The sequence below is a fragment of the Coregonus lavaretus genome (genome assembly GCF_964263955.1).
Source record: "Coregonus lavaretus genome assembly, chromosome: 16".
In the NCBI taxonomy this organism is placed as follows: domain Eukaryota; kingdom Metazoa; phylum Chordata; class Actinopteri; order Salmoniformes; family Salmonidae; genus Coregonus; species Coregonus lavaretus.
Window position 1 is genome coordinate 48,522,775 of NC_140003.1, and position 27,500 is coordinate 48,550,274.

General features: G+C 45.6%; 1 protein-coding gene and 1 long non-coding RNA gene across 2 annotated transcripts in view; one reads left to right on the plus strand and one right to left on the minus strand.

The window, feature by feature from the left end:
• Window positions 1–27,500, plus strand: part of LOC311143678 (partitioning defective 3 homolog B-like) — a 120,193-nt gene that overhangs the window by 81,525 nt on the left and 11,168 nt on the right. The gene's annotated exons all lie outside the window — the stretch shown is intronic.
• Window positions 27,013–27,500, minus strand: part of LOC311143681 — a 23,619-nt gene continuing 23,131 nt past the window's right edge. The window contains exon 3 of the long non-coding RNA XR_014614433.1: window positions 27,013–27,500. This exon is cut by the window's right edge and continues 2,230 nt beyond it. This is a non-coding gene — a long non-coding RNA (uncharacterized lncRNA).

The window sequence follows — 27,500 nt, forward strand, 5'->3', positions numbered from 1 at the left end:
TTAGTGTGGTGTTTAGAAAGCTGTGGCCCATCTGGTTAGTGTGGTGTTTTAGAAAGCTGTGGCCCATCTGGTTAGTGTGGTGTTTTAGAAAGCTGTGGCCCATCTGGTTAGTGTGGTGTTTAGAAAGCTGTGGCCCATCTGGTTAGTGTGGTGTTTTAGAAAGCTGTGGCCCATCTGGTTAGTGTGGTGTTTTAGAAAGCTGTGGCCCATCTGGTTAGTGTGGTGTTTAGAAAGCTGTGGCCCATCTGGTTAGTGTGGTGTTTAGAAAGCTGTGGCCCATCTGGTTAGTGTGGTGTTTTAGAAAGCTGTGGCCCATCTGGTTAGTGTGGTGTTTTAGAAAGCTGTGGCCCATCTGGTTAGTGTGGTGTTTAGAAAGCTGTGGCCCATCTGGTTAGTGTGGTGTTTTAGAAAGCTGTGGCCCATCTGGTTAGTGTGGTGTTTTAGAAAGCTGTGGCCCATCTGGTTAGTGTGGTGTTTAGAAAGCTGTGGCCCATCTGGTTAGTGTGGTGTTTTAGAAAGCTGTGGCCCATCTGGTTAGTGTGGTGTTTTAGAAAGCTGTGGCCCATCTGGTTAGTGTGGTGTTTAGAAAGCTGTGGCCCATCTGGTTAGTGTGGTGTTTTAGAAAGCTGTGGCCCATCTGGTTAGTGTGGTGTTTTAGAAAGCTGTGGCCCATCTGGTTAGTGTGGTGTTTAGAAAGCTGTGGCCCATCTGGTTAGTGTGGTGTTTTAGAAAGCTGTGGCCCATCTGGTTAGTGTGGTGTTTAGAAAGCTGTGGCCCATCTGGTTAGTGTGGTGTTTAGAAAGCTGTGGCCCATCTGGTTAGTGTGGTGTTTAGAAAGCTGTGGCCCATCTGGTTAGTGTGGTGTTTAGAAAGCTGTGGCCCATCTGGTTAGTGTGGTGTTTTAGAAAGCTGTGGCCCATCTGGTTAGTGTGGTGTTTAGAAAGCTGTGGCCCATCTGGTTAGTGTGGTGTTTTAGAAAGCTGTGGCCCATCTGGTTAGTGTGGTGTTTTAGAAAGCTGTGGCCCATCTGGTTAGTGTGGTGTTTTAGAAAGCTGTGGCCCATCTGGTTAGTGTGGTGTTTAGAAAGCTGTGGCCCATCTGGTTAGTGTGGTGTTTAGAAAGCTGTGGCCCATCTGGTTAGTGTGGTGTTTAGAAAGCTGTGGCCCATCTGGTTAGTGTGGTGTTTAGAAAGCTGTGGCCCATCTGGTTAGTGTGGTGTTTAGAAAGCTGTGGCCCATCTGGTTAGTGTGGTGTTTAGAAAGCTGTGGCCCATCTGGTTAGTGTGGTGTTTAGAAAGCTGTGGCCCATCTGGTTAGTGTGGTGTTTAGAAAGCTGTGGCCCATCTGGTTAGTGTGGTGTTTAGAAAGCTGTGGCCCATCTGGTTAGTGTGGCTGAGAGACCACCTGTCACACTGGGATAGCTTTTGTTGTCAAATTCTATTTGGGAAAACGTCAACCAATTAGAAGAGCAGTGGCCTGTGGATATTACTGAAGGAGAGACATGGAGAGAATTGAGAGGAATGACAGCACAAAGTAGTAGCTTGATTTGAGGGAAGCAATGTGAGAACTCACCGCTAGTGGTGTCTGTTATCTACAGGGAATCCACGGTGGACACGGTTTCCCTGTCCTAGCCTGTCTTTGTGTCAGACAGACAGACAGACAACAGTTTCCCTGTCCTAGCCTGTCTTTGTGTCAGACAGACAGACAACAGTTTCCCTGTCCTAGCCTGTCTTTGTGTCAGACAGACAGACAACAGTTTCCCTGTCCTAGCCTGTCTTTGTGTCAGACAGACAGACAGACAACAGTTTCCCTGTCCTAGCCTGTCTTTGTGTCAGACAGACAGACAGACAGTGTGTATATGGATTGTGGTCTCCATTCCCTGTAGTTTACACAACACACTCATTAAACATGGCTGATCTACAGTGCCTTCGGAAAGTATTCAGACCCCTTGACCTTTTCCACATTTTGTTACGTTACAGCCTTACTTCTAAAAAAATGTTTTTTTTTTTTTAATCCTTAGCAATCTACACACAATACCCCATAATGACAAAGCAAAAACAGGTTTTTAGAAATGTTTGCAAATGTATTAAAAATAAAAAACAGAAATACGTTATTTACATAAGTATTCAGACACTTCACTATGAGACTCAAAATTGAGCTCAGGTGCATCCTGTTTCCATTGATCATCCTTGAGATGTTTCTACAACTTGATTGGAGTCCACCTGTGGTAAATTCAATTGATTGGACATGATTTGGAAAGGCATACACCTGTCTATATAAGGTCCCACAGTTGACAGTGCATGTCAGAGCAAAAACCAAGCCATGAGGTTGAAGGAATTGTCCGTAGAGCTCCGAAACAGGATTGTGTTGAGGTACAGATCTGGGGAAGGGTACCAAAGAATTTCTGCAGCATTGAAGGTCCCCAAGAACACAGTGGCCTCCATCATTCTTAAATGGAAGAAGTTTGGAACCACCAAGACTCTTCCTAGAGCTGGCCGCCCAGCCAAACTGAGCAATCTGGGGAGAAGGGTCTTGGTCAGGGAGGTGACCAAGAACCCGATGGTCACTCTGACAGAGCTCTAGAGTTCCTCTGTGGAGATGGGAGAACCTTCTAGAAGGACAACCATCTATGCAGTAGTCCACAAATCAGGCCTTTATGGTAGAGTGGCCAGACGGGAGCCACTCCTCAGTAAAAGGCACATGACAGCCCGCTTGGAGTTTGCCAAAAGGCACCTAAATACTCTCAGACCATGAGAAACAAGATTCTCTGGTCTGATGAAACCAAGATTGAACTCTTTGGCCTGAATGCCAAGCGTCACGTCTGGAGGAAACCTGGCACCATCCCTACGGTGAAGCATGGTGGTGGCAGCATCATGCTGTGGGGATGTTTTTCAGCGGCAGGGACTGGGAGACTAGTCAGGATCGAGGGAAAGATGAACAGAGCAAAGTACAGAGAGATCCTTGATGAAAACCTGCTCCAGGGCGCTCAGGACCCCAGACTGGGGCGAAGGTTCACTTTTCAACAGGATAACAACTCTAAGCACACAGTCAAGACAACACAGGAGTGGCTTCGGGACAAGTCTCAATGTCCCAGCCAGAGTCCGGGCTTGAACCCGATCTAACATCTCTGGAGAGACCTGAAAATAGCTGTGTAGCAACTCTCCCCATCCACCTGACAGAGTTGAGAGGGACTGAGTAAAGGGTCTGAATACTTATGTAAATGTGCTATTTCCATTTTATTTATTTTATAAATTAGCAAAAAGTTCTAAAAAAATTAATGTTTTTTGCTTTGTCATTATGGGGTATTGTGTGTAGATTGATGATGGGGAAAGAAACTATTTAATCCATTTTAGAATAAGGCTGTAACGTAACAAAATGTGGAAAAAGTCAAGGGGTCTGAATACTTTCCGAAGGCAATCCTCTCATTCAGAACACACACCACTGGGGAAAACACACACACTCACACACTCTCTGTCTCTTTATAGTGTGTGTTGGTGTGAGTGTTGGTGTGTGTGTTTGTTGGTGCCTGTGTACCTGCTTCCTAGCTAATTTAATATTAATCAGAACCTGGGTTTATGTGATAGAGGGAGAGCCCTGACTGGCTGACTGACTGGCTGGCTGGCTGACTGACTGACTGACTGGCTGACTGGCTGACTGACTGGCTGACTGGCTGACTGGCTGACTGGCTGACTGGCTGGCTGACTGGCTGACTGACTGGCTGACTGGCTGGCTGACTGGCTGACTGGCTGACTGGCTGACTGGCTGGCTGACTGGCTGACTGACTGACTGGCTGACTGACTGACTGGCTGGCTGACTGGCTGGCTGACTGGCTGACTGACTGGCTGGCTGACTGGCTGGCTGACTGACTAGTGGACTGGCTGACTGGCTGACTGGCTGGCTGACTGACTGACTGGCTGACTGACTGGCTGGCTGACTGGCTGGTTGACTGACTGACTGGCTGACTGGCTGACTGGCTGACTGGCTGGCTGACTGGCTGACTGACTGACTGGCTGACTGACTGACTGGCTGGCTGACTGGCTGGCTGACTGACTGACTGACTGGCTGACTGACTGGCTGGCTGACTGGCTGGCTGACTGACTAGTGGACTGGCTGACTGGCTGACTGGCTGGCTGACTGACTGACTGGCTGACTGACTGGCTGGCTGACTGGCTGGCTGACTGACTAGTGGACTGACTGGCTGACTGGCTGGCTGACTGACTGACTGGCTGACTGACTGGCTGGCTGACTGGCTGGCTGACTGACTAGTGGACTGACTGACTGACTGGCTGGCTGACTGACTGACTGACTGACTGGCTGACTGACTAGTGGACTGACTGACTGACTGGCTGACTGGCTGACTGGCTGGCTGGCTGACTGACTGGCTGACTGGCTGACTGACTGACTGGCTGACTGACTGGTTGACTGGCTGACTGGCTGACTGGCTGACTGACTGACTGCTCTATCTATCTCAGCACATATCTGATGGATGACTATATTGTCTCTATTTATGGCCCAAATGACACATATTTCCTTTATAGTGCACTACTTTGGCACCCTATTCCCTATAGAGTGCCCTGTGGACCCTGGTCTAAAGTAGTGCACTATGCAGTATAGAGAATAGGGTGCCATTTGGGACGCAGTATGTGTTTATATTGTCCCTAAAAGAGGTGTAGTTCCTGAAGATTGATCCTCTCCCCTCCCCCCTCTCCCCCCCTCCCCCCTCTCCTCTATCCCTCTGTCCAGCCCCTGTATTCAGCCCCTGCCCCTCTCTCCTCTGTCCAGCCCCTGTATTCAGCCCCTGCCCCTCTCTCCTCTGTCCAGCCCCTGTATTCAGCCCCTGTCCCTCTCTCCTCTGTCCAGCCCCTGTATTCAGACCCTGTCCCTCTCTCCTCTGTCCAGCCCCTGTATTCAGCCCCTGACAGGCTCTAGTGTTATGATGAAGTTTGCCGCTGTGGACGCTCTAATTAAACATTGACAGTGTTGTTCATTTGGACGAGGTGGTGTGTGTGTGTGTGTGTGTGTTATTAAGTTGGACAGTGAGTTGTGTGCTCAATCAAAATGGCACCTCTAATTATGTTCCCTGGGTGAAGCTGATGGATTTCCCTCCCTCCCTCCCTCTATCCCTCTATCCCTCCCTCCCTCCCTCCCTCTATCCCTCTATCCCTCCCTCCCTCCCTCTATCCCTCTCTCCCTCCCTCCCTCCCTCCCTCCCTCCCTCCCTCCCTCCCCCTCCCTCCCTCCCTCCCTCCCTCCCTCCCTCCCTCCCTCTATCCCTCCCTCCCTCTATCCCTCCCTCTATCCCTCCCTCCCTCCCTCCCTCCCTCTATCCCTCCCTCCCTCCCTCCCTCCCTCCCTCTATCCCTCCCTCCCTCTATCCCTCCCTCCCTCCCTCCCTCCCTCTATCCCTCCCTCCCTCCCTCCCTCCCTCCCTCTATCCCTCCCTCCCTCCCTCCCTCCCTCCCTCCCTACAGAACAACAGCCATGGGGTGTGGAACAGAACAGTACCTGTACAGAACACCAAATCAAATCAAATCACATTTGATCGGTCGTATACACAGATTTAGAAGATGTTATTGTGGGTGTAGCGAAATGCTTGTGTTCCTGCTCCAACAGTGCAGTAATATCTAACAATTCACAACAATACACACAAATCTAAAAGTAAAAAAATTGAATTAAGAAATATATAAATATTAGGACGAGCAATGTCGGAGTCCAGAGTATAAATATATACTGAACAAAAATATTAACGCAACGTGGAAAGTGTTGGTCCCATGTTTCATGAGCTGAAATAAAAGATCCCAGAAGTTTTCCATACGCACAAAAAGCTTATTTCTCTCATTTTTTGTGCACACATTTGTTTACATCCCTGTTAGTGAGCATTTCTCATTTGCCAAGATAATCCATCCAACTGGCAGGCGTGGCATATCAAGAAGCTGATTAAACAGCATGATCATTACACAGGTGCACCTTGTGCTGCGGACAATAAAAGGCCACTCTAAAATGTGCAGTTTTGTCACACAACACAATGAAACAGATGTCTCAAGTTTTTAAAGGAGCATGCAATTGGCATGCTGACTGCAGGAATGTCCACCAGAGCTGTTGTCAGAGAATGTAATGTTAATTTCTCTACCATAAGCCACCTCCAACGTTGTTTTAGAGAACAAGGCAAGAGAATTTGGCAAGACGTCCAACCGGCCTCACAACCGCAGACCACGTGTAACCACGCCAGCGTTTTTTTTTTTTTTTTTTTTTTACACACTCGGACAACCAGCTCTCACAGTCTCATGTCAGAATTAAACGTTCATCCATGTTTTTCAGATGTCAAATTTCGACGTGTTTAAGATTAACTTTAGGAATTAACTCCACATTTTTAAGTTTAGGGTTAAGTTTAGGAATTAACTCTGAATGGTTAAGATAAGGGTTAAGGTTTGGGCTTAAAACAGAAATATCAAGTAGCCTAGTGTTTAAGATCGTTGGGCCAGCAACCGAAAGTGTGCTTGTTTGAATCCCCGAGCCCACTAGGTGAAAAATCTGTCAATGTGCCCTTGAGCAACGCACTTAACCCTAATTGCTCCTGTAAGTCGCTCTGGATAAGAGCGTCTGCTAAATGACTAAAATATCAAATGTAAATTTCTATTGCTGGATTCGAACTCGCAACCTTAGGAATACTGACTTGTATCATGGGTGACCTGCCAGCTTTACTCAGAGATAGTCAGTATAGTTCTATTATCACACTACTCAGGGCCCAGGGTAGCACACTGTTAGAGCTCATTCACCTAATGAGGAGGGAGAGAGAGAGAGAGAGAGAGAGAGAGAGAGAGGAGGCAGGGAGAGAGAGAGAGGAGGGAGAGAGAGAGAGAGAGAGAGAGAGGAGGCAGGGATAGAGAGAGAGGAGGCAGGGAGAGAGAGAGAGGAGGGAGAGAGAAAGAGGAGGCAGGGAGAGAGAGAGAGGAGGGAGAGAGAAAGAGGAGGCAGGGAGAGAGAGAGAGTAGGGAGAGAGAAAGAGGAGGCAGGGAGAGAGAGAGAGGAGGGAGAGAGAGAGAGAGAGAGAGAGAGAGGCATTGGGCTGCTTGGTCTGTCTGTCCACCAGAGACTGGGGCTGGGTGGGTCCCCCTGGACTGAGGGTCTGGGCAGAGCAGAGGGGACCTAGGACATACATTACCGCCACGAGGAGTGCATCGCCATGATGTATCTACAAAAAGGCTCTACTCTACTCTCCTATCGCTGACACACTAACTTTATCTGCACTACATCATCACTGAACAACTAATGTAGATGGAGGCAGGGACCTTAGCTCCCTCAATCCATTACTGTATATCACATCAGTACTTTAAACATTTTGTGGTCAGCGGTTTCCAGGATATTAAAAGCATACAGCTCTGTTTAGTCATATTTTACCCTAATGGCCATTTCATATAGCTGGCTATTGATTCTGAGCTTCACTGCGTGGGTATTTGATGTATATTATTTTATTTTAACCTTTATTTTAATAGGGAAGACATACTGAGACCTAGGTGTCTTTTACAAATGTAAAAGTACAACATCAATATCCACATTATAAAAAAAATTATTTAAAAAAGTGGTTGTCTCACTGGCTATAAGTTGAATGCACCAATTTGTAAGTCGCTCTGGATAAGAGCGTCTGCTAAATGACTTAAATGTAAAATACCCAATATATATATATATATATACGGTGGGGGGAAAAAGTATTTAGTCAGCCACCAATTGTGCAAGTTCTCCCACTTAAAAATATGAGAGAGGCCTGTAATTTTCATCATAGGTACACGTCAACTATGACAGACAAATTGAGATTTTCTTTTCTCCAGAAAATCACATTGTAGGATTTTTTATGAATTTATTTGCAAATTATGGTGGAAAATAAGTATTTGGTCACCTACAAACAAGCAAGATTTCTGGCTCTCACAGACCTGTAACTTCTTCTTTAAGAGGCTCCTCTGTCCTCCACTCGTTACCTGTATTAATGGCACCTGTTTGAACTTGTTATCAATATAAAAGACACCTGTCCACAACCTCAAACAGTCACACTCCAAACTCCACTATGGCCAAGACCAAAGAGCTGTCAAAGGACACCAGAAACAAAATTGTAGACCTGCACCAGGCTGGGAAGACTGAATCTGCAATAGGTAAGCAGCTTGGTTTGAAGAAATCAACTGTGGGAGCAATTATTAGGAAATGGAAGACATACAAGACAACTGATAATCTCCCTCGATCTGGGGCTCCATGCAAGATCTCACCCCGTGGAGTCAAAATGATCACAAGAACAAAAATCCCAGAACCACACGGGGGGACCTAGTGAATGACCTGCAGAGAGCTGGGACCAAAGTAACAAAGCCTACCATCAGTAACACACTGCCGCCAGGGACTCAAATCCTGCAGTGCCAGACGTGTCCCCCTGCTTAAGCCAGTACATGTCCAGGCCCGTCTGAAGTTTGCTAGAGTGCATTTGGATGATCCAGAAGAGGATTGGGAGAATGTCATATGGTCAGATGAAACCAAAATAGAACTTTTTGGTAAAAACTCAACTCGTCGTGTTTGGAGGACAAAAAATGCTGAGTTGCATCCAAAGAACACCATACCTACTGTGAAGCATGGGGGTGGAAACATCATGCTTTGGGGCTGTTTTTCTGCAAAGGGACCAGGACGACTGATCCGTGTAAAGGAAAGAATGAATGGGGCCATGTATCGTGAGATTTTGAGTGAAAACCTCCTTCCATCTGCAAGGGCATTGAAGATGAAACGTGGCTGGGTCTTTCAGCATGACAATGATCCCAAACACACCACCCGGGCAACGAAGGAGTGGCTTCGTAAGAAGCATTTCAAGGTCCTGGAGTGGCCTAGCCAGTCTCCAGATCTCAACCCCATAGAAAATCTTTGGAGGGAGTTGAAAGTCTGTGTTGCCCAGCGACAGACCCAAAACATCACTGCTCTAGAGGAGATCTGCATGGAGGAATGGGCCAAAATACCAGCAACAGTGTGTGAAAACCTTGTGAAGACTTACAGAAAACGTTTGACCTGTGTCATTGCCAACAAAGGGTATATAACAAAGTATTGAGAAACTTTTGTTATTGACCAAATACTTATTTTCCACCATAATTTGCAAATAAATTCATAAAAAATCCTACAATGTGATTTTCTGGATTTTTTTTTCTCATTTTGTCTGTCATAGTTGACGTGTACCTATGATGAAAATTACAGGCCTCTCTCATCTTTTTAAGTGGGAGAACTTGCACAATTGGTGGCTGACTAAATACTTTTTTCCCCCACTGTGTGTGTGTATATATATATATATATATATATATATATATATATATATATATATATATATATATATATATATATACAGTGCATTCGGAAAGTATTCAGACCCCTTGACTTTTTCCACATTTTATTATGTTACAGCCTTATTCTAAAATGGATTAAATTGTTTTTTTCCCCCTCATCAATCTACACACAATACCCCATAATGACAACGCAAAAACAGGTTTTTAGAAATGTTTGCACATTTATTAAAAAATAAATAACAATAATATTACATTTACATAAGTATTCAGACCCTTTACTCTGTGCTTTTGTTGAAGCACCTTTGGCTCCAGTCTTCTTGGGTATGACGCTACAAGCTTGGCACACCTGTATTTGGGGAGTTTCTCCCATTCTTCTCTGTAGATCCTCTCAAGCTCTGTCAGGTTGGATGGGGAGCGTCGCTGCACAGCTATTTTCAGGTCTCTCCAGAGATGTTCGATCAGGTTCAAGTCCGGCCTCTGGCTGGGCCATTCAAGGTCATTCAGAGACTTGTCCTGAAGCCACTCCAGTGTTGTCTTGGCTGTGTGCTTAGGGTCATAGTCCTGTTGGAAGGTCAACCTTCGCCCCAGCCTGAGGTCTTGAGCACTCTGGAGCAGGTTTTCATCAATGATCTCTTTGTACTTTGCTCCGTTCATCTTTCCCTCCCAGTCCCTGCCGCTGAAAAACATCCCCACAGCATGATGCTGACACCACAATGCTTCACTGTTGGGATGGTGCCAGGTTTCCTCCAGACGTGACGCTTGGCATCAGGCCAAAGAGTTCAGTCTTGGTTTCATCAGACCAGAGAATCTTGTTTCTAATGGTCTGACAGTCCTTTAGGTGCCTTTTGGCAAACTCCAAGCGGGCTGTCATGTGCCTTTTACTGAGGAGTGGCTTCCATCTGGCCACTCTACCATAAAGGCCTGATTGGTGGAGTGCTGCAGAGATTGTTGTCCTTCTGGAAGGTTCTCCCATCTCCACAGAGGAACTCTGGAGCTCTGTCAGAGTGACCATCGCGTTCTTGGTCACCTCCCTGACCAAGGCCCTTCTCCCCCGATTGCTCAGTTTGGCCGGGCGGCCAGCTCTAGGAAGAGTCTTAGTGGTTCCAAACGTCTTCCATTTAACAATGATTGAGGCCACTGTGTTCTTGGGGACCTTCAATGCTGCAAAAGAAAAATGTGGTACCCTTCCTCAGATCTGTGCCTCGACACAATCCTGTCTCGGAGCTCTATGGACAACTCCTTCGACCTCATGGCTTGGTCTTTTCTCTGACATGCACTGTCAACTGTGGGGACCTTATATAGACAGGTGTGTGCCTTTCCAAATCATGTCCAATCAATTGAATTTACCACAGGTGGATCCCAATCAAGTTGTAGAAACATCTCAAGAATCATCAATGGAAACAGGATGCACCTGAGCTCAATTTCAGGGTCTGAATACTTATAAGGTATTTCAGTTTTTCAATTTTAATACATTTGCAAAAATTTCTAAAAACCTGTTTTCACTTTGTCATTATGGGGTATTGTGTGTTGATTGATGAGGGCATTTTTTATTTATTTAATCGAGTTTAGAATAAGGCTGTAACGTAACAAAATGTGGAAAAAGTCAAGGGGTCTGAATACTTTCCGAATGCACTGTATATATACACATTAAAATAAAATAAAACACAAATAAAACTTCCCAAATCACCCAGAGAAATGGTTACATAACTCCACAAATAAGTCCCCAATCAATACTTTAAATTGCCTGAACGGAACCAGAACATCAAGATGAAATGGATTTAGAATGTTGTTCCAGCAATACGGAGCATTAAAACTAAAAGCAGATTTACCTCCTCGGTGGAGACCCTAGGAACCTCAAGAGGTAACCAATCCTGTGAACGGGTTAGGAACCTCAAGAGTTAACCAATCCTGTGAACAGGTTCGGCAACTCAGGTGTCTATACTTCAACAGCAACGTTATATAAGATGGAAGTTTATGAAGTAGGGCCTTTAAACAAAAAGGGAGTAATTTAGAGATCTACTTGATGAGGATCAAAACTGTCACCTGTAACAAAGCGAAGGGCACTATGGTAGACGGCATGCAAAGGGTTATGAGTAGTAGCAGCTGGACTTTGCTAAATAATATCACCATAATCAGGAACGGATAAAAAGGTTGACTGAAATAAAATGTTGATCACAAAAATTAAAAGGTTGACTGAATAATCTGATTTTTACTGCTTAGAGAAAGGTACAATCTGTTTCTCTAGAAAAAGCCAACTTTAAATATTAACTTCTTAACCAGCTCATCTATATGTTTTTTTAAACGTCAAATCCATATCAATCCAAATGCCTAAGTATTTATATGCAGGAACACGTTCGATTGGAGAACCATCTAATGAGTGAACATGCAGTTCATCTGTAACATTTCTTACGAGAGTTTAAAAACGACATGTATTTTGTTTTGTCCGTATTAAGCACAAGTTTTAAATCAGCAAGGGATTCCTGCATAGCTATAAAATCTGACTGTAGTCTTGACACAGCCAGATCAACAGTCGGGGCAATAGCATACATAATAGTATCATCCGCATATAAATTAAGTTTAAACATTTTAACAGATTGACCAATGGTGTTTATATAAATAGTGAAGAGAACAGGTCACAAAATCAACCCCTGTGGTACACCTTTATGAAATTCAGCCTTAACCCCGTCAATCACGATGGCCTGAGTTCTGTCACTAAGATAATCATGAAACCATAAACAGGCGTCAGAGCTCAGGCCTATCGAGGACAACTTTTTCAATAAAATAGCATGATCAACGGTATCAAACGCTTCTGACAGGTCCACAAACAAAGCAGCACATTTCATTTTAGTGTCTGAAGCATTGACAAGATCATTAACAACTAAAGTGGTAGCTGTAATAGTGTTATGCCCAGGCCTAAACCCTGATTGGTTTACATTCAAAATACATTTATCAGATTAAAAAGAGCAAAGCTGTACATTTACCAAGGATTCAAGAATCTCAACTAGACAAGGAAGCCTTGAAATGGGGGCGATAATTATTAAGATCACTACTTTCCCTGACCTTATGGAGTGGCAACACAAGAGCTGATTTCTATACTTGTGGAATATTTCCTGATAACAATTTTAAATAAAAAAATGTTGGTTATTGAGCCAACAATGATGGGATCCAATTGGTCGGCTCCTGGGGATTTGTTGTTGTCTATTGCTAGCAAAGCATCCAGGACTTATTTCTCTGTAAATAGCCGAAAAGAAAAGCTTTGACTATCATTTCTCTGATCATCCAACAACTTTCCCCTATCAGCATCCAGCCCAATATCATTGTGAACAGGCTTAGAAGTTATTTCAAAGAGATAGCCTGCTGAAATAAAATGGTGATTAAATGCATCAATGATGGCTTTTTTGTTGTTGTTGTAATGAGCGCAGTGTCTGAATTAATTTGTTGTGGCAGAGAGGAGGAAGTAGAACCCTTCAGGGATTTGACAGTTTTCCAGAATTTAGCCGGGTTCCCATAACAATCCGAAAGAGCGGTTACATAATAATCAGATTTAGCCTCTCTGATTTGTCTTACACAATGATTCCTCAGTTGCTTAAAAGCTTGCCAGTCCGGGCCTAAGCCTGTGTTCCTGGCCTTGACCCAAGCATAATATATTTTATGAAGGACGACTAATAATTCCGGACTGTACCAGGCATTCGATCTACCTTTAACCCCCCTTTTTTTTTTTTTTAAGGGAGCTGAGATACAATCAAGGTCACTAAAATAAAGATCATGTAAAATAGCCTGTTCACTGAAGTTTTTAAAGTTCCTCTTTGTGATGACACGAGGCTTAGCTGTTTGGATTCTCACATCTCTAACACAAACAACTGGGCAACTGTCACTAATGTCTTGGGTGAAGACACCTGTAGAAACACATTTCTCTCGTGTTTAAAAAAATAAATAAGATAAATCAGAGTTGACTTTGAAGGATCTGTAGTCACCAGCTGGGTTAGATTTAGATCATTACACATGGCTTTTAGATTGTCTGCAGCCTGCATTTCCCAATTATAATTTAGGTCACCCAGGATAATAACTTCTGATTTAATAAAATAAGACAACAAACGAGGGAACTCCTCGAGTGCACAAAGGTTTGCCGAGGGAGGACGGTGGACCCCTATAACAGTTATGGATAAATGTTTCCCCAGACAAAGGCTTAAAGATTGTAGCTCACATTTTTGGGCAAGGGAAATGGATTTCAGGAAAGAGACATAACATATTATTATTTTTTTTTTATATATATATATATATATATATATATATATATATATATATAAGAACGGCCACTCCACCACATTTTGCATTACATTTTCGTCATTTAGCAGACGCTCTTATCCAGAGCGACTTACAAATTGGTGCATTCACCTTATAGCCAGTGGGATAACCACTTTACAATATATCAATATTTATTATTATTATTATTTTTTGGTGGGGTAGGGGGAGGGTAGAAGGATTACTTTATCCTATCCCAGGTATTCCTTAAAGAGGTGGGGTTTCAAATGTCTCCAGAAGGTGACTGCCTCTACCCTGTCTGTCAGTTCTGAACACATTATAACCCTCAATATTAATATTAAAGTCCAGAATGTCCCCAGAGATCCATGTTTCGGTCAATACCAGAATGTCCCCAGAGATCCATGTTTCAGTCAATACCAGAATTTCCTGATTCCTCTGCATAGCCCAGATTTTGATGTAATCCAGTTTAGTAAGTAAGCTGCTAATGTTCAGATGCATCAACCCAAATCCTCTACAATGTTTAAAGTCACATGGAGTCTCCAACTCAGCTACGTTCAATAGGCGGTTGCAGGCCCTGTCTGATGGGTGATATTGATATAGTTGGTATGGCTATTAGATTGCATAGAACTGCACCATCCCTATAATAGTAATAGAGGAAGGAGTAGGAATTGGAATTACTTTTCCAAGGTTGGCACCACAGGACCTGAACCGCAGCCAATGTCAATATGAGGAACTCTCAGAGTAACCAATGATGGAATGTTATAAACTGACTTACATGGGCTTTAGTTGCTATGGTGCAGTAGCCCAAGCCCTCTACGTGATTTGAAAACTGAGGGGGTATTCAAGTTTATGGAATTCACATTGGAACTAAAAGCACTGGGTGAGCAGACAACAGCTCCTATTTTGAGCTAACAATAGCAGATCAAAGAGTGGAGTTCAAGTGAATGGGTACAAGATTACAACTGACAACAGCCCTGGCAGTATAGACGACAGCCCTGGCAGTATAGACAACAGCCCTGGCAGTATAGATGACAGCCCTGGCAGTATAGACAACAGCCCTGGCAGTATAGACAACAGCCCTGGCAGTATAGACGACAGCCCTGGCAGTATAGACAACAGCCCTGGCAGTATAGACAACAGCCCTGGCAGTATAGACGACAGCCCTGGCAGTATAGACATTCAGCCCTGGCAGTATAGACAACAGCCCTGGCAGTATAGACGACAGCCCTGGCAGTATAGACAACAGCCCTGGCAGTATAGACAACAGCCCTGGCAGTATAGACAACAGCCCTGGCAGTATAGACAACACCCCTGGCAGTATAGACAACACCCCTGGCAGTATAGACAACAGTACGAAGATAACGCTTAGAGAGGATGGGAGGTATTACCTGAGCAGTGCTTGGTCTGTCTCTGAGTCAATATCTTAACGCAGCCTTGAAATGTGAAGAGAGGGTTGAGGCTCCTAGTTGGTTTGGGTGGAGTCCATCATCTCTGTAGAGCATCTTTTGTTTCCAAAAAAGGTGTCGAAATTGTCAATAAAAGTTATGCCAACAGAGAGGCAGTAGTCTTTAAGGCAGATATGAAGAGCTAAGAGCCTGGTGAACCTTTCACAGCCGTGACCCAGCGACGCCACGGCACCAGAGATAATCGGCTGTTTTTCAGAGCCTTTCAGGGTGTTGATCAGCTGTTTAATTAGCACTGGTTTACCCTTTTTGATATAATTTGATCCCATGTGCACTACAACAGCAGGAGCCCTTGGCTGCTGATATAGGGCAGACAGAAGAAATCCTGTGATATCCTTCACTGTAGCCCCCCGGGCAGCACAGGGTTGTTTTTCTAAAGGAACCGAGATGATGATGATGATGATGCTTCACCCCGGAACTACCAATGATGATGGCTGGAGGAAGGTGATTTATTTTTATTTTTTTTGTGGACGTCCAGCCTTTTCTGAGCCTCCTTGAGGACCAATGGGAGAAGGGGAACAGAGGACCCACATCATCAATAGTAGCCCTCTGAGCAGGGGCGGGGTGGCCTGCAGCCTCAGACGCCCTCGAGGCCTGATGTGAGAGGGATCCCCGGGGGGGGGGGGGCGGCCTGCAGCCTCAGACGCCCTCGAGGCCTGATGTGAGAGGGATCCCCGGGGGGGGGGCGGCCTGCAGCCTCAGACGCCCTCGAGGCCTGATGTGAGAGGGATCCCCGGGGGGGGGGGGGGGGGGGGGGGGGGGGGCGGCCTGCAGCCTCAGACGCCCTCGAGGCCTGATGTGAGAGGGATCCCCGGGGGGGGGGGGGTACGGGCCTGCAGCCTCAGACGCCCTCGAGGCCTGATGTGAGAGGGATCCCCGGGGGGGGGGGGCGGCCTGCAGCCTCAGACGCCCTCGAGGCCTGATGTGAGAGGGAATCCCCGGGGGGGGTACGGGCCTGTGGTTGAAACCCCCTGAGCTGGACCCTCAGGAGACAGGGTAGAGGGTGGAGGAGCAGGACCCTCAGGAGACAGGGTAGAGGATGGAGGAGCAGGACCCTCAGGAGACAGGGTAGAGGATGGAGGAGCAGGACCCTCAGGAGACAGGGTAGAGGATGGAGGAGCTGGACCCTCAGGAGACAGGGTAGAGGATGGAGGAGCTGGACCCTCAGGAGACAGGGTAGAGGATGGAGGAGCAGGACCCTCAGGAGACAGGGTAGAGGATGGAGGAGCTGGACCCTCAGGAGACAGGGTAGAGGATGGAGGAGCAGGACCCTCAGGAGACAGGGTAGAGGATGGAGGAGCTGGACCCTCAGGAGACAGGGTAGAGGATGGAGGAGCTGGACCCTCAGGAGACAGGGTAGAGGATGGAGGAGCAGGACCCTCAGGAGACAGGGTAGAGGATGGAGGAGCTGGACCCTCAGGAGACAGGGTAGAGGATGGAGGAGCAGGACCCTCAGGAGACAGGGTAGAGGATGGAGGAGCAGGAATCTCTGGAAGCAGGTGGGTGAAACTGTTGGTCAGCAGGATGGGATCCCCCAAAGCCATTTCAGCCCCATTCACCATAGACTACTACCTTGGGCTGGACTGGGAAACGCGGGTGAGATGGGAGGGGAGAGGTGACTTCACTAGGGAGGGGTCTCTGCAAGGCAGCCCTGGCCAGTCAGTCAGAGGCAACACGGTGGCGAGGCAGTGGCACGACGACCAGGCTGAGAAGTAGAAGAGGAAAGCTAGAAACCAGCCAGCACTAGGACCCAGCCAGCACTAGGACCCAGCCAGCACTAGGACCCAGCCAGCACTAGGACCCAGCCAGCACTAGGACCCAGCCAGCACTAGGACCCAGCCAGCACTAGGACCCAGCCAGCACTAGGACCCAGCCAGCACTAGGACCTGCCAGCACTAGGACCCAGCCAGCACTAGGACCCAGCCAGCACTAGGACCCACAATAAACACTTACTCAATGTGATTAAATGCTGGGGCCCATCAAAACAGCAACACAACAGTATGATAGCCAGGAGAGAAGCACTTTGGAGGGGATGTAGTTTCCAGTACAGGCCGGTGGAAATCCGGGAGAGAGGCTGCACCAGGCCGCGGGAGAGAGGCTGCACCGGGCCGGGAGAGAGGAGAGGCTGCACCGGGCCGCGGGAGAGAGGCTGCACCGGGCCGCGGGAGAGGAGAGGCTGCACCGGGCCGCGGGAGAGGAGAGGCTGCACCGGGCCGCGGGAGAGAGGCTGCACCGGGCCGCGGGAGAGAGGCTGCACCGGGCCGCGGGAGAGAGGCTGCACCGGGCCGTGGGAGAGAGGCTGCACCGGGCCGCGGGAGAGAGGCTGCACCGGGCCGCGGGAGAGGAGAGGCTGCACCGGGCCGCGGGAGAGAGGCTGCACCGGGCCGCGGGAGAGAGGCTGCACCGGGCCTCGGGAGAGTCGAAACCAAGTAGAGTTCAAGTCTGGCAGGAGTCCAAAAACATCCAAGGCACAATGTCAAGTGGAAGGATGAAAGCAGCAGTAGGCAGGTGTCTGCTCGGATAATGCCCCAGTCCAGGCCCCAGTCCAGGCCCCAGTCCAGGCCCCAGTCCAGGCCCCAGTGCAGGCCCCAGTCCAGGCCCCAGTCCAGGCCCCAGTCCAGGCCCCAGTCCAGGCCCCAGTCCAGGCCCCAGTGCAGGCCCCAGTCCAGGCCCCAGTCCAGAGTAGGGTGCCCAGGTATATCAAGTAGGCATCAAAAGTTTCAACAGATCTGTTTTGTATTGTCTCCTTAAAAACTCTGTATGCAATATTGCACTATTGTCCAATATTGGTGTCTGGGGGGTTGCAATTGTTTTTATATTGTATATTTGAAATTCCATCCATTATTTTTGTTGTTGGATGGTGGTAAAATTAGGAGGGATAAGAGAGTGTTTTACTAGGACCGTATTTATAAGTTTCGCCTTTAAGATCACACTGATCCTAGATCAGCACTGCTGAGATTATTGATACATGGAGGAACAGCTACAGCAGCTGTTCATATGAAATACTACAGCAGCTGTTCATATGAAATACTACAGCAGCTGTTCATATGAAATACTACAGCAGCTGTTCATATGAAATACTACAGCAGCTGTTCATATGAAATACTACAGCAGCTGTTCATATTAAATACTACAGCAGCTGTTCATATGAAATACTACAGCAGCTGTTCATATGAAATACTACAGCAGCTGTTCATATGAAATACTACAGCAGCTGTTCATATGAAATACTACAGCAGCTGTTCATATGAAATACTACAGCAGCTGTTCATATTAAATACTACAGCAGCTGTTCATATTGAATACTACAGCAGCTGTTCATATTAAATACTACAGCAGCTGTTCATATGAAATACTACAGCAGCTGTTCATATGAAATACTACAGCAGCTGTTCATATGAAATACTACAGCAGCTGTTCATATGAAATACTACAGCAGCTGTTCATATGAAATACTACAGCAGCTGTTCATATGAAATACTACAGCAGCTGTTCATATGAAATACTACAGCAGCTGTTCATATGAAATACTACAGCAGCTGTTCATATGAAATACTACAGCAGCTGTTCATATGAAATACTACAGCAGCTGTTCATATGAAATACTACAGCAGCTGTTCATATGAAATACTACAGCAGCTGTTCATATGAAATACTACAGCAGCTGTTCATATGAAATACTACAGCAGCTGTTCATATGAAATACTACAGCAGCTGTTCATATGAAATACTACAGCAGCTGTTCATATGAAATACTACAGCAGCTGTTCATATGAAATACTACAGCAGCTGTTCATATGAAATACTACAGCAGCTGTTCATATGAAATACTACAGCAGCTGTTCATATGAAATACTACAGCAGCTGTTCATATGAAATACTACAGCAGCTGTTCATATGAAATACTACAGCAGCTGTTCATATTGAATACTACAGCAGCTGTTCATATGAAATACTACAGCAGCTGTTCATATTAAATACTACAGCAGCTGTTCATATTGAATACTACAGCAGCTGTTCATATGAAATACTACAGCAGCTGTTCATATGAAATACTACAGCAGCTGTTCATATGAAATACTACAGCAGCTGTTCATATGAAATACTACAGCAGCTGTTCATATTGAATACTACAGCAGCTGTTCATATGAAATACTACAGCAGCTGTTCATATGAAATACTACAGCAGCTGTTCATATGAAATACTACAGCAGCTGTTCATATGAAATACTACAGCAGCTGTTCATATGAAATACTACAGCAGCTGTTCATATGAAATACTACAGCAGCTGTTCATATTAAATACTACAGCAGCTGTTCATATTGAATACTACAGCAGCTGTTCATATGAAATACTACAGCAGCTGTTCATATGAAATACTACAGCAGCTGTTCATATGAAATACTACAGCAGCTGTTCATATGAAATACTACAGCAGCTGTTCATATGAAATACTACAGCAGCTGTTCATATGAAATACTACAGCAGCTGTTCATATGAAATACTACAGCAGCTGTTCATATGAAATACTACAGCAGCTGTTCATATGAAATACTACAGCAGCTGTTCATATGAAATACTACAGCAGCTGTTCATATGAAATACTACAGCAGCTGTTCATATGAAATACTACAGCAGCTGTTCATATGAAATACTACAGCAGCTGTTCATATGAAATACTACAGCAGCTGTTCATATGAAATACTACAGCAGCTGTTCATATGAAATACTACAGCAGCTGTTCATATGAAATACTACAGCAGCTGTTCATATGAAATACTACAGCAGCTGTTCATATGAAATACTACAGCAGCTGTTCATATGAAATACTACAGCAGCTGTTCATATGAAATACTACAGCAGCTGTTCATATGAAATACTACAGCAGCTGTTCATATGAAATACTACAGCAGCTGTTCATATAAAATACTACAGCAGCTGTTCATATGAAATACTACAGCAGCTGTTCATATTAAATACTACAGCAGCTGTTCATATGAAATACTACAGCAGCTGTTCATATAAAATACTACATACACTATATACTGTTTATATACTGAACAACAATATAAACGCAACATGCAACGATTTTACTGCGTTACAGTTCATATAAGGAAATCAGTCAATTGAAATACATTAATTAGGCCCGAATCTATGGATTTCACATGACTGGTCAGGGGCGCAGCCATGGGTGGACCTGGGAGGGCATAGGGCCCACCCACTGGGGAACCAGGCCCACCCACTGGGGAGCTAGGCCCACCCACTGGGGAGCGAGAACCAGCCAATCAGAAGGAGAATGTCAGGCCGGTTGGACGTATTGCCAAATTCTCTAAAATGACATTGGAGGTGGCTTATGGTAGAGAAATGAACATTCAGTTCTCTGCCAACAGCTCTGGTGGACATTCCTGCTGTCAGCATGCCAATTGCACGCTCCCTCAAATCTTGAGACATCTGTGGCATTGTGTTGTGTGACAAAACTGCACATTTTAGAGTGGCCTTTTATTGTCCCCAGCCACAAGGTGCACCTGTGTAATGATCATGCTGTTTAATCAGCTTCTTGATATGCCACACCTGTCAGGTGGATGGATTATCTTGGCAAAGGAGAAATGCTCACTAACAGGGATGTAAACAAATGTGTGCACAAAATCAGAGAGAAATAAGCTTTTTGGGCGTATGGAAAACTTCTGGGATCTTTTATTTCAGCTCATGAAAAATGGGACTTTACAGGTTGCGTTTATATTATACATGTTGCAACAAGCCACTTCCATCATCTTGTTAATTCTGGACATTATTTGTGTTGTTGGATGACGTTGTAATGTAAGGAATAAGGCCGAGGAACTTTGTGTAGAAAACAGCCACAACATATTAGCACTAGTAGCATATAATAAAACAACAGCCAGTTAGCCATAGCAAAGCTAATACATGATGATATAAAACAACAGCCAGTTAGCCATAGCAAAGCTAATACATGATGATATAAAACAACAGCCAGTTAGCCATAGCAAAGCTAATACATGATGATATAAAACAACAGCCAGTCAGCCATAGCAAAGCTAATACATGATGATATAAAACAACAGCCAGTTAGCCATAGCAAAGCTAATACATGATGCAACTACAAGCCACTTCCATCATCTTTAATGACCACTTGGCTGGTAGGAATTTAAGACAGGGAAGTTTGCTTTTATGACCAAGCACTTGTTCCGGCAGATTTAAGCGATACCGTCTTCGATCAAATGGGTGTGTAATGGTCGGTGTGTATGGTCAGGGCTGTCATCAGTGCCATCATCAGGTCTGTGTTGAAGGACTTGTTTAGCTGTGGATGTGTTTTGTGGTTGTATGGGTTGTTTTTGGCTGGTGGATATTGAATGGGGTTGTTGCTACCTGGTGCTGATGCATTACACTGTAAATAAATTAGAAATAGTTTTTTAAAAAACATGGCAGCACAGGGTGCCAAACATGAACCGTAAAATTACAGACAATTTTTGTAGATTTAAATGGAAAAATCGAATGTGGAAATCTTAAAATTACAGAAATGTACATTAACAGTAAGATATTGATAAAAATACATTGTAAATATAGTAATTTCATTTGTGCCTTTCAAAGCAGGGAATATATGTTAATTAACAGTTTTTCTTCCCACTCTTACTCAATGTAAATGTGTAATTTTAAGATTTTCACACGCCATTTCAATCTGTGACTTTTTTATGTCATTTTACGGTTAACGTTTGGCACCCTGTGCTGCCATGCTTTTGACCGTATTTAAATTGTAATTTTCTAAAAGCAGCACAGGGTGGCAAACATTAACCGTAAAATTACAGATTCAATGACGTGTCGGAATCTTCAAATTACAGACATTTGCATTAAGAGTAAAAGTGACAAAAAGGGTTAATTAACAGATATATCCTGCTTTGGCAGACAAAAATTACAGTAAAACAAGTAATTTGATTAAATAACTATATTTACAATGTATTTTTTATAATATTGGCTAGTTAATTCCCATCCGAAACCCTGTCTGGGGGCTGTAGGGGAGAGCGCCGCCGGCTGGAATGACAATTACACTGTTAGTTCATAAAACTACTGTGTCAACATTGCAGGCTGCTGGTGGTGTGGGGTGTGGTTTCATGGCACACATTGGGCCCCTTGATAAAAGTGGAGCAACGTTTTAATGGCACATAATATCATTGCCAATCAGGTGCATCCCTTCATGGCAGCAGTGTATCCATCTGCAAATGGATTTTCTTCAGCAGGATAATGTGCCACAAGGCTAGGATGTCCAGGAATGGTTCCACCATCATGCCAGTGAATTCAGCATACTGCAGTGGCCTGCCCAGTCACCAGACCTCAATCCAATTGAGCATCTGTGGGATGAGATGGAACGAGCTATTCGGAGTAGAGATTCACTACCAGCCAACTTGACACAACTGTTGGAAGCATTGGAGTCAACATTGGCCAGCATCCCTATGGAACGCTTTTGACACCTTGTAGAGTCCGTGCCCCGACGAATTGAGGTTGTTCTGAGGGCAAAAGGGGGTGCAACTCAATATTAGGAAGGTGTACTAAGTCATGTTTTGCAGAGGGGTCAAATACTTATTTCCCTCATTAAAATGCAAATTAATTTATAACATTTTTGACATGTGTTTTTCTGGATTTTGTTGTTGTTATTCTGTCTCTCACTGTTCAAATAAACCTACCATTAAAATTATAGACTGATCATGTCTTTGTCAGTGGGCAAACCGTACAAAATCACCAGGGGATCAAATACTTTTTTTCCCTCACTGTACGTTGCACTTTAATTACCTTACACTTGCAATATTATATCTTTCTGGAGAAAGACAAATATTTCTCAGATATAAACCTGCTGTTGATATTGAGTTTTGAGCCTGAGGAGACTGAAGTCAGATCAACACCTGAGAGGCAACGAACATTCCTGTGAGACTTATCGAAAGTACCCATCACATTCGTGTAGGCCCTTGAGCTAAAAACTACACCAGGAGCCATTGTTCCAATCCATGACACACACACGAGCTAAAAAAAACAGAACCTGGGATTGTACCATCCCAGTAAAGACCACTGCTGCTTCTTCAAGGCAGGTAGCATCTGAATGGCTGAAACACTGCCTAAAAAGGAAGGAGTATATTCTGTGGAGGGATGGTTAGAATTGCCACCAGCTCCAACTTAGAAGAGAATATCATTTTATTATGAATATGAAAGACAAAATACTTTGTTATTGACATAAAATAATAATTATTGTCATGTATTTGTTCATCTTATTTAAATAATAATAATAATATGCCATTTAGCAGACGCTTTTATCCAAAGCGACTTACAGTCATGCGTGCATACATTTTTGTGTATGGGTGGTCCCGGGGATCGAACCCACTACCCTGGCGTTACAAGCGCCGTGCTCTTGACCTTAGTGTCATGTACTGTTGCTCAATCGTATCAGTTTTGGTTCAATTGATGTAATGTTGCGTCATGAATGTCCTCTGGAAAACAGCAAACAATTTAAATGTTATAAACTGCCATTATATTAACCCCTTTTTTAATATTATATTTTATATTTTCTACAGAAGGAGAGGGAAATATTGGTTTGTGAAATAACAGGGAAAAAACATTAATGTAAATGATCTGTTTAAAATGACTACTTTAATTGAAAATGTATGGATTTTAATAAGGCAATCCTATGAAATTACTGTGTAATACCATAAATATACATAGATTTACCCCAAAATGTGGCTATTTAGGGTGTATTTTTACAAAATTGTCAAGCAAGCAAGTTTATTTATATAGCACAATTCATACATCGAAGCAATTCAATGTGCTTTACAAAGATGTTTATCAAAAATAATGAAAACATCATAATAATAAAAAGACAATAAAAGAAACATATAAAGATTAAAAATTAAAAATGGGATAAAAACATAGGAAGCTATAAGGCTCAACAGTGTGGTTCAGTTTAAGTGCTCAGTCGTAGGCACGTGAAAAGAGAAGTGTTATTAACCTGGATTTAAAAATGGATACGTTTGGGGCACATCTAAGATCTTCTGGTAGTTTATTCCAGTTGTGTACAGCATAAGTGCTAAACGCAGCTTCTCCATGTTTAGTTTGGTCTCTGTGCTCTACTAGCTGACCTGTGTTCATGGATCTAAGAGCCCTGCTCGGTTTATATTCTTCAAACATATCAGACATGTACTCGGGTCCTAAACCGTTCAAAGATTTATAAACTAAAAGCACCACTTTGAAATCAATTCTGTAACTGACTGGAAGCCAATGTAAAGATGTAAGAACCGGAGTGATGTGCTCCGTTCTCTTGGTCCTGGTTAACGTCCGGAGTGATGTGCTCCGTTCTCTTGGTCCTGGTTAACGTCCGGAGTGATGTGCTCCGTTCTCTTGGTCCTGGTTAACGTCCGGAGTGATGTGCTCCGTTCTCTTGGTCCTGGTTAACGTCCGGAGTGATGTGCTCCGTTCTCTTGGTCCTGGTTAACGTCCGGAGTGATGTGCTCCGTTCTCTTGGTCCTGGTTAACGTCCGGAGTGATGTGCTCCGTTCTCTTGGTCCTGGTTAACGTCCGGAGTGATGTGCTCCGTTCTCTTGGTCCTGGTTAACGTCCGGAGTGATGTGCTCCGTTCTCTTGGTCCTGGTTAACGTCCGGAGTGATGTGCTCCGTTCTCTTGGTCCTGGTTAACGTCCGGAGTGATGTGCTCCGTTCTCTTGGTCCTGGTTAACGTCCGGAGTGATGTGCTCCGTTCTCTTGGTCCTGGTTAACGTCCGGAGTGATGTGCTCCGTTCTCTTGGTCCTGGTTAACGTCCGGAGTGATGTGCTCCGTTCTCTTGGTCCTGGTTAACGTCCGGAGTGATGTGCTCCGTTCTCTTGGTCCTGGTTAACGTCCGGAGTGATGTGCTCCGTTCTCTTGGTCCTGGTTAACGTCCGGAGTGATGTGCTCCGTGTTCTCTTGGTCCTGGTTAACGTCCGGAGTGATGTGCTCCGTTCTCTTGGTCCTGGTTAACGTCCGGAGTGATGTGCTCCGTTCTCTTGGTCCTGGTTAACGTCCGGAGTGATGTGCTCCGTTCTCTTGGTCCTGGTTAACGTCCGGAGTGATGTGCTCCGTTCTCTTGGTCCTGGTTAACGTCCGGAGTGATGTGCTCCGTTCTCTTGGTCCTGGTTAACGTCCGGAGTGATGTGCTCCGTTCTCTTGGTCCTGGTTAACGTCCGGAGTGATGTGCTCCGTTCTCTTGGTCCTGGTTAACGTCCGGAGTGATGTGCTCCGTTCTCTTGGTCCTGGTTAACGTCCGGAGTGATGTGCTCCGTTCTCTTGGTCCTGGTTAACGTCCGGAGTGATGTGCTCCGTTCTCTTGGTCCTGGTTAACGTCCGGAGTGATGTGCTCCGTTCTCTTGGTCCTGGTTAACGTCCGGAGTGATGTGCTCCGTTCTCTTGGTCCTGGTTAACGTCCGGAGTGATGTGCTCCGTTCTCTTGGTCCTGGTTAACGTCCGGAGTGATGTGCTCCGTGTTCTCTTGGTCCTGGTTAACGTCCGGAGTGATGTGCTCCGTTCTCTTGGTCCTGGTTAACGTCCGGAGTGATGTGCTCCGTTCTCTTGGTCCTGGTTAACGTCCGGAGTGATGTGCTCCGTTCTCTTGGTCCTGGTTAACGTCCGGAGTGATGTGCTCCGTTCTCTTGGTCCTGGTTAACGTCCGGAGTGATGTGCTCCGTTCTCTTGGTCCTGGTTAACGTCCGGAGTGATGTGCTCCGTTCTCTTGGTCCTGGTTAACGTCCGGAGTGATGTGCTCCGTTCTCTTGGTCCTGGTTAACGTCCGGAGTGATGTGCTCCGTTCTCTTGGTCCTGGTTAACGTCCGGAGTGATGTGCTCCGTTCTCTTGGTCCTGGTTAACGTCCGGAGTGATGTGCTCCGTTCTCTTGGTCCTGGTTAACGTCCGGAGTGATGTGCTCCGTGTTCTCTTGGTCCTGGTTAACGTCCGGAGTGATGTGCTCCGTTCTCTTGGTCCTGGTTAACGTCCGGAGTGATGTGCTCCGTTCTCTTGGTCCTGGTTAACGTCCGGAGTGATGTGCTCCGTTCTCTTGGTCCTGGTTAACGTCCGGAGTGATGTGCTCCGTTCTCTTGGTCCTGGTTAACGTCCGGAGTGATGTGCTCCGTTCTCTTGGTCCTGGTTAACGTCCGGAGTGATGTGCTCCGTTCTCTTGGTCCTGGTTAACGTCCGGAGTGATGTGCTCCGTTCTCTTGGTCCTGGTTAACGTCCGGAGTGATGTGCTCCGTTCTCTTGGTCCTGGTTAACGTCCGGAGTGATGTGCTCCGTTCTCTTGGTCCTGGTTAACGTCCGGAGTGATGTGCTCCGTTCTCTTGGTCCTGGTTAACGTCCGGAGTGATGTGCTCCGTTCTCTTGGTCCTGGTTAACGTCCGGAGTGATGTGCTCCGTTCTCTTGGTCCTGGTTAACGTCCGGAGTGATGTGCTCCGTTCTCTTGGTCCTGGTTAACGTCCGGAGTGATGTGCTCCGTTCTCTTGGTCCTGGTTAACGTCCGGAGTGATGTGCTCCGTTCTCTTGGTCCTGGTTAACGTCCGGAGTGATGTGCTCCGTTCTCTTGGTCCTGGTTAACGTCCGGAGTGATGTGCTCCGTTCTCTTGGTCCTGGTTAACGTCCGGAGTGATGTGCTCCGTTCTCTTGGTCCTGGTTAACGTCCGGAGTGATGTGCTCCGTTCTCTTGGTCCTGGTTAACGTCCGGAGTGATGTGCTCCGTGTTCTCTTGGTCCTGGTTAACGTCCGGAGTGATGTGCTCCGTTCTCTTGGTCCTGGTTAACGTCCGGAGTGATGTGCTCCGTTCTCTTGGTCCTGGTTAACGTCCGGAGTGATGTGCTCCGTTCTCTTGGTCCTGGTTAACGTCCGGAGTGATGTGCTCCGTTCTCTTGGTCCTGGTTAACGTCCGGAGTGATGTGCTCCGTTCTCTTGGTCCTGGTTAACGTCCGGAGTGATGTGCTCCGTGTTCTCTTGGTCCTGGTTAACGTCCGGAGTGATGTGCTCCGTTCTCTTGGTCCTGGTTAACGTCCGGAGTGATGTGCTCCGTGTTCTCTTGGTCCTGGTTAACGTTCTAACAGCTGCATTCTGAATGAGCTGCAGCTGTTTTACAGTCTTTTTCGGGAGTCCTGTTAAGAGGCCATTACAGTAGTCAACCCTACTGGAGATAAAAGCATGGATGAGCTTCTCTTGATCTTTGTTGGACACCAAGCCTTTGATTCTGTCTATATATTTTTTGATGATAGAATGCTGTTTTGGTGACCGCTTTGATATGACTGTTATGATGTGAGGTCTCCCGAGTGGCGCAGTGGTCTAAGGCACTGCATCGCAGTGCTAGCTGTGCCACTAGAGATCCTGGTTCGAATCCAGGCTCTGTCGTAGCCGGCCGCGACCGGGAGATCCATGGGGCGGCGCACAGTTGGCCCAGCGTCGTCCAGGGTAG